We start from the raw sequence: 7,912 nt of genomic DNA, 5'->3' as shown, positions 1-7,912 counted from the left end.
TTTATTCTTTAACTCTGTTTAGCCTCTGTTCTAGGTCAGCCTTCACAATGCATCATCAGGACAAAGTGGGAGTTCCTCGATGGGTTCAATTTGGTTAAAGAACTGCTAATTGTGTGTTAGAGAAGAAAAGGCCTTTCTGCAGATTCCTAAATAATCTGGTTTACTGTTGCTGAGTGCCTCTTGCCATCCCCTGATGCCATTTGGATGAGCTCTGCTCACAGTGATGCCCCTTGAGGGGTGTATTTGCACCATGTTTTGTGGTAGCCTGCCTGGAAAATATCCCAGCTGTCAAAAATAAACCTATACATCATTCCATTTTTTTTTCCTTTCCCCTAAATTTTGTACTCAAGACTTCAAGTTTGATAAGTGAAAAACCATTTAATCAAAACACCTTTCAAAAAAGGAAACTACAAATTAAGAGGACATGTTGCCTTAACAAATGTCTTCAGTTAATTTGAACAGGCCAGCTGCTTGAGGAATCCCAGAAGGATGTAACATAAGGGTATGCCTATTTTTCACCAGCAGTCTCCAAGAGAATTTACCAATTTTTCTATTATTTATTAAGGTCTTCTGTGTTCTTTTATAGAAATTTGCCCAAAAAGAAGCAGGACTCAGCTTCTGCCTCTGGTGGCCCAGGCAGAATTGCGTGCTGTGTTTGACATGCTGGTCCCTCAGAGCCTGGAAAACATGAAGAAATTTGAGATGTCCTGCAGGAATGTGGAAGACGTCATGTGCCTTGGAACTTGGTGAATTTACAGCAAAATTTACTTTTGCTCCAGATTCATATTAATTCCTCAAAATCTGCCATTTGAGATACTCTTAGCTAAGAAAACTGAAGGAAATTGAAAATCAGGGTAGACCAGAGACACCCTTGCACACAGGGTCTGAGTTATGTGAAAAGAACAGCTTTAGGGATCCCTGTGAACCTGGGGAAAATGTCTCCACAATGCAAAGCAGCTGTGAAAAGTCAAGAACATTATGGAAGCTGTGTTAACAAGGGAATAGGGAGTAATACAGAAAGTCCAGGGGCTTGACAAATTAATCAGAGCTGGGCAGCAGTTTAAGAAACCTCACAAGGATATAAACCAGAACTGCTCAAGTGATTTCCACCACGAGCTGCTGGAGAGATGTAAACACTGCAAGGGGTTGGGTTGTTTCACTTCACAGGGATCTCAGGTTATTCAGGAGTGCTGGGGAGAGAGAGGGGGATTGGCAGCACCAAAGGGAAGCCAGGGGTGATGCTCTGGGGGAGGTGTGTGTGACACAGAGCTCCTGTGTGTGACACAGAGTCCTGTGTGCAGGGCACAGAGGGGATGGAGAGCGATTGGATCGTGTGAGGACATGGACAAGGGGGAATGGCTTTAAGATGAAGGAAGATAGATTTAAATTTTATATTAAATTCTTCCCTGTGAGGGTAGTGAGGCACTGGCACAGGCTGCCCAGAGAAGCTGTAGAACATACATCCCTGGAAGAGTTCAAGGCCATTTTGGATGGCATTTTGAACAAGCTGGTGTAGTGGAAGGTGCCTCTGTCCATGACAGGAGGTTGGAATGAGATGATCTTTAAGGTCCCTTCCAACACAGACCATTTGGTGATCCTGTGATTTATTTATTTATTTATTAATTTTGTGGACTGAAACAGGATTCAGAACATAAGGGCAGCCTGAAGCTGCAGGATTTGAGAAATAAAATAGTAGATGGAGTAAGAAAAAAACATAGATGATCTGAATAAAAAGAATTTCAGGCAATATTTTTTACACTGAGTCTCTGTTCAGACTACACAATAGAGGATTAGTAAACCTTATTCATTAAAAGCAGAATTGTGTTATTTAATTTCCAATTAATAGGTATATTTCAACCTCCTAGGCAAAGACAACAGAATAACTGGAGACAGACCTGCTCATGCTGCAGATCAAATTGCTTTTATCTCTTTTAAGGGTGTTCCTTATTGATGCAGCTCCTTGTTCCTCTGTCTGCTTATTCCAAGCTCACAGATCACCACACTATATTCACGTTTCTAAAATACATAATGCTTTGCCTGAAAACTTTTAGAATTGGCCATGGGTAAAGATCATCTTCAGATCCTGATCACTGTTACTGGAACATGAAAGAGGGGAATGTTCTTTTCCCTTTGCAAAAACATCATATCCTTGGGTGAGTTTGGTGGTTCACTCCATTGCAGTGCTGCTCTCTGAATCCACTGTGTTTATTTGTTCTGAACCTGTTCCACCCTTGGAAGAGGCAGGGGGAGGAGGTAAGTGCAAGAAGAGGAGTTTAACAGGCAAGAGATTGGGGTCAAAAGGAGGGAAATGGAGAGGGGTGAGAAGAAGCATGAAGTAGAGGGAGAAAGAAAAGGCTGCAGAAGGAGGGAAAGGCACAGATACTCTGAGCTGGGAGGATGTGGGAGCCATTGGAGCCTGGCAGAGGACCCAGCACTGAGCCTGAAATGCAGGGAATCTGCAGTGCCTGTGATCTGAACCATCAAGGGCATCCAACTCTCTTCTGCTCAGCTCATGGAATGTAGGAGTGTGCTCTCTGTTGACGGAGTGACAAAAGTATCCTTTGTCTCTTTAAAAGGAAAGAAGCCCAGAAGTTTCTCTCATCCATTAGGTGAAAAGCCACCTCATAGGACCTAGGAGACTTCAAACTTAAGGATAGCTAATTGGACAGAAGCCAAAAAGTCCTGCCTTGGCAATTAACTAGAAAAAGGAGTGAACAAAGAAAATAACTGCTTTTGCGAGGCGTTTTTGCCAAGAGTAATAACATCTAGCACCTGACTCAGTTTTTCTGTTTGTTATTTTGCCTTTTATTAAACCTTTTTATTTATAACACTGCAACAGAAGCCATCTTGCTGATTATTGTGCCTCTAAGAGTAGCTGAGCTATTTTGGGTGTGTTACAGGCTTCTTAAAACTCATTAGACCTAGCTCGAAGAGGTTACAATAACAATGGGACTGGGCTTGGGCATCACCTGGAAGGAGGCTGAAATCATGGAAACACTTCAGTGTCAGGAATTGATGTAACCAGGACAAAAGAATGGTTTAGAAGAGGCAGGCAGTTCTGCTTCACAGCATAGATAATTCTGATTGTATTATGTTTTCTGGTTTTGTTGGCAAATATCTGACGGCATGAGACAACAAATGGCTTTTAACTTATTGTTTTCTCTAAGGAAAGCATTATTTTTTAAAGATCTCCCCATTAAATCTGCATATACTCTGAGCCTGAAGAAAACAATCTGATGGAGCAAGGGGATGGAAGAGCAGGAAATCTATTTGCTAAGTCCTGCAATGGAGAATATATATTTTAATGCAAAACAGTGATGGCAAGGGAAGCTTTAGACAGCTTCAAAGCAAAAGCATCCAGGCAGGCAGTCCTGCAGGACTTCAAAACCGTGCATGGAGACAAAGCTTACTGTACATCAGAGCTTGAAATTCAAATCAAGCAGAGATCAAGCCAAGCCAACTTTGAGCATTTTGCATTTCACTTGATGTCCTTAAAGGCTGCAGGAGTTCTTTTATCATTTTCTTGCATCACATGCCATGTTCGGTGCTGTTTTGCAGGAGTTTCTTTGCTCCTTTTCTCCCGGTTTCCTTGAGTGGTTACACAGATTTGTAGTGTATCACATGTGTTTTTTAAAGCTTTTGTTCAGCTGGATTCTCCTTCCCTCCCTTCAGCCTCAAAGGCAGATTTACAGGAATCTTTCAGAGATATGACACTGCATTATTTTAAAAGCTTTGCTCTTCTTATCTTCATGGCCTTGGAGGTCACAAAGAACTACATGTGAGGATAAACATCAGGTTTCCCAGCATGGAATAAAGTCAGGCTGGATTGAAAAAAACACATTAACACATAAATCCAGATACTCTTTGCAGTGTCTCCCTTCTCTCCTATCACTGATGAGATTTCTTGAGTTTATTTAAAAGAAGGCAGGAGGGGAAAGTGCCAGGAAGAGCAAAAATACCCCCAAACCTTTTTCAAAGGACCTGAAAGAATATTTTAATTCCATCCACATAATGCTGGTACAAGAGTGGTTCAGTTATTTTATGACAAAAGCAGCAAAGGAATTTTGTTGCCTGACTACTGATAGGGTTTATATTTCATTAATGAACATCCAAAATATCATCTCATGAAGAATGTTTTCATAGTAAGGGCAGAGAGGAAATTACATTTGCTTTTGTTGAAGGAGCAACTGCATATTGGAAAATTGTTGCAGGCTTTGCTGGATTTGATTCAGAGAAATGCTTACAGCTTGGTTCTCTATTGCCTGTGTATTTTACTGTAATTTCAGCCACGTTGCTTCTCCATGTGCTGCTGCAATTAAGGAACCTGAGTCTTTTATAACTTACAGCTGGGTCAGGGATGGGGAACTGGGAGACTTTGGGTATGAACTTAGATTTGCCCACATCCAGAGACAACTGAGATGGCTGGAGGGGTGGCACCCCAAATCTTGGCTCCCAGGGTGCAATATCAAAACCTGCACCAGCCGCCTCCTGATCTGCTGAATGAGACCCAGGTGACTGAATTAGCACCAACCCTCCCTCTGCCTGGGACCAAGAATGAAAATGGGACAAATCAGCCTGGTTTTGGCAGTGACACAGTGCCTCTCAGGGCACCAAGGGGCTGGGTGGCACTTGGGGGGCTCCCAGGCTCCCACTCTGGGTCCCTGGGGATTTCAGCACCCCTGTAGTGCCTGGGTGCCTGTCCTGGTTTAGGGCAAATTTGGGAGAAAACCTCCAAAGGGGGCCCCTCCGCACAACCAGGTTGGGAAGGATTCCTCGGAGAGAAGTGGAAAGAACCTGTTTATTTAACAGGCACAGCACCCCCAGCACACAAAATGAACAATACTGGGTGACACCACTCTGAAAAAGATGACAAATTCAGAAAGTCTCTCTGGGGGTGCTCGCTCTGTTCTCAGTCCCTCCGGCGCTGGGGCAGCTGCTGCCCAGAGTAGGCCCCGCTGGGCCACAAGGTGCAAACTCTCGGGGTTTGCCAGGGCCCAGCCCGGAGCAGGCTCGAGTGGTGCTTAAAAAGGAAAGGAGAAACAGTCCAGGGAAAAATTTGGACTGCTTAGGTAAACTAACTAATGAGCAGAAGCAAAAAGCAAGAGCAAAGCGAAAAGCCAAGCAAAAAGCAACAGCAGCACCATGTACTGCCCTGTCTCTGTGTCCCGCCAGCCGTGGACTATTTTGCTGATAGCAAAACCAAACCAAAACTTTCAGTCTTCAGAGCCAGTGTTGAAGGCACAGAACATAATATCCAGCATAAACAGAACACATGAATGGGGATACAAGGATCGTAACGTCACCCTAGGACAGTGCCACTTAAAGCCTGGGAGGGAGTGAGCACAGGGTCCTGAGAAAATCTGTGCTTTGCCAGGTGGGCAGGGTCGGGGCATGCAGAAACAGCTCTGCAGTGATTTAAATAAGACCAAGGAGCAGTGCTTGATTTGGCTGTGCCTGCTGAGGGAGATGAGGTTCATGTGGCCATCAGACACAAAATATCTCCTTGTGTTCCCCTGCATTTCAGTGCTCTGTCTTTTCATAGAGAGTTCAGTTTGTCCCTCTTGCTCCTAAACCTGCTCTCACTGGCAAGCTTTTAATCTGAAGACAGAAATTAGGCTGTGCTACAAGGAGAGGAGCTACTCCAGGAGCTGAGCTAAGGGAATGGAGTGGGATTAAGGGGCAGTGGTTTCAAACTGAGAGAGGGCTGGCTTAGATGAGGTATTAGGAGGAATTTCTGGACTGTTAGGGAGGTGAGGCCCTGGCACAGGTTTCCCAGAGCAGGTGTGGATGCGCCATCCCTGGAAATATTCAAGGCCAGGCTGGATGGGACTTTGAGCAATTTGGTCTTGTGGAAGGTGTTCCTGCCCATGGGATTTGGAATAGAGAATCTTTAAGGTTCCTTCCAGCCCAAACCATTCTGTGATTCTGTGACACTGACAGTCCCTTCAGCTCTGAAAAGTTCCTCCATCAGTGTGGTGGACACCCCAGGAGGAGGCTGCTGATGCAGATCACCAGCCCTGGCCTCCCTGTCTCTGAGGAACCCTGGAGTTTGTTGCATCACAGGCTCAAACAAGAGGGGGTGGCACAGGAACTCTCACAAATGGAACAACCTCAATGGTGGCATTTGCAGTAAAATGTGAGAGGATGGTAATTCTTGCTGTGTGCCTCCAGTTCTGATGATGTTTCCAGCTGAGGACAAGAGGATGATTATTGCATTTTGTTCTTCTGCATAGGTCTGAGCTATTTGTTGCTTCCATAACCTTAAAGGTCTTTTCCAACTGGAATGGCTCTGTGATTCCACACTGAGTGTTTTCTTTCTGAGGGACAAACTGCTCAGCAAGCTCAGGAGGATTGGTCCAGCATCTCCTCTGGGGATGTGTCTGCCAGGCAGGAGGGACAGGATGTCACTATAGGACACGAAACAACACAAGGGCACACACTGCTGCTCTCAAGGTAAAGAAAAAAGGGAAGTTTATTTTCTGACTCCAACATTAATAGTTTTCCAAAAGTGACAGTGACACCTCTCCAATGACACTGGACAAACCAACAGTCCATCAAATTTCTCCTCCTCCATAAAGAATGCAAAACAATAAGTTATTTACAGAAAGTGTGTGAGAAAGTTTGCCACAAGAATATAAACATCAGAAGGCTGAGAAAAACTTAAAAAAATCAGAATGACAACAGGGAGTGTTCAGCTGTGGCTGGCAGAGGCTCTTGCTGAAAGGCAGAGGTACAGAGAGGGGTACAAGCAGCCTCCCTTCACTCACAGGAATGATTCCTGCCTCTGAAGATGTTGGCTCTTACTGCTCCTGAGACCACAGGCAGGAGTCTCTCAGCATTTTCTGTGCTCAATATTCACTCAAGAGAAAAAGTGCTGCTGGCCAAGGGATTTTTTGGTAAAAAGCCCTTCACTTAATTTTGTATATTTTTGTTTAATTGTTCCTAAGGATTTTTTCAAGGAAGGGCAATTCCAAATTTAGGTTAAATTGACTACAGAACGCACACCCATCTGGAGATGCTGTTAGTTTTCAGTTTGGAGCTCTCCTCAGAAACCAGTGTTGTGGAAAGGCCAAAAACCCCAAGTAATTTTGGCTTTAAACACCTGACCCACAATTAGCATTTTGCCTTTTTCTAATGGATAGCACAGAAGCCCCAGGCTGTGCCTGCTGGCTGCTTAGTCAGGAGAGCAGGAGACTCAGGGGGGCTTTGCTGTTCTCTGCAACTCCCTGCAGGGAGGCTGCAGCCAGGTGGGAGTTGGTCTCTTCTCCCAGGTGATGGGACAAGTGGAAATGGCCTCAAGCTGTGCCAGGAGAGGTTTAGATTGGATTTTTGGAATAGTTTTGTTGCTGAAGGGATGTCAAGCAGTGGAACAGGCTACCCAGGGCAGTGGTGGAGTCACCATCCCTGGAGGGATTTGAGATGTGTAGATGTGGCATTTGGGGATGTGGTTTCATGGTGGGCTTGGCAGTGCTGGGTGAATAGCTGGGCTCAGTGATCTTAGAGGTGTTTTTGACCCTAATGATTCTATTAATCCATTTTCCTGCAATTTCCATGCGCAGAGATTGAGGACAGGATGTTGCAGAGCACTCTGATGGTGTGGGCTGGCTTTGTAGGTACAGAAACAATTCATACACAAGATTGTGACTCTGTGCCTGTGAGGGAGGAGAGAAATTAATTCAGGTGAGTCTGGAGCATAATCTCTGTGCCCATGCAAAACCTTAAATGTTCAGTGGGATGCTTGAGTCAGCAGGAGGAGATGAGGAGTCCCCGTGGGCACAGGCAAGGGTTTAAGCTGTGTGTAACCAACAGGGGGCATTAGGTTTATGCTTATTAAATGTGTATTTCTATTCCTAGCAGGGAAAAATCTCCGAGTAGTTTGATTGAAAACAGCAGGATGTGAATCTTGTACCCT

Source organism: Melospiza melodia, chromosome 6 (genome assembly GCF_035770615.1).
Source record: "Melospiza melodia melodia isolate bMelMel2 chromosome 6, bMelMel2.pri, whole genome shotgun sequence".
NCBI lineage: Eukaryota > Metazoa > Chordata > Aves > Passeriformes > Passerellidae > Melospiza > Melospiza melodia.
Note: the sequence above shows the minus strand (reverse complement) of the source record.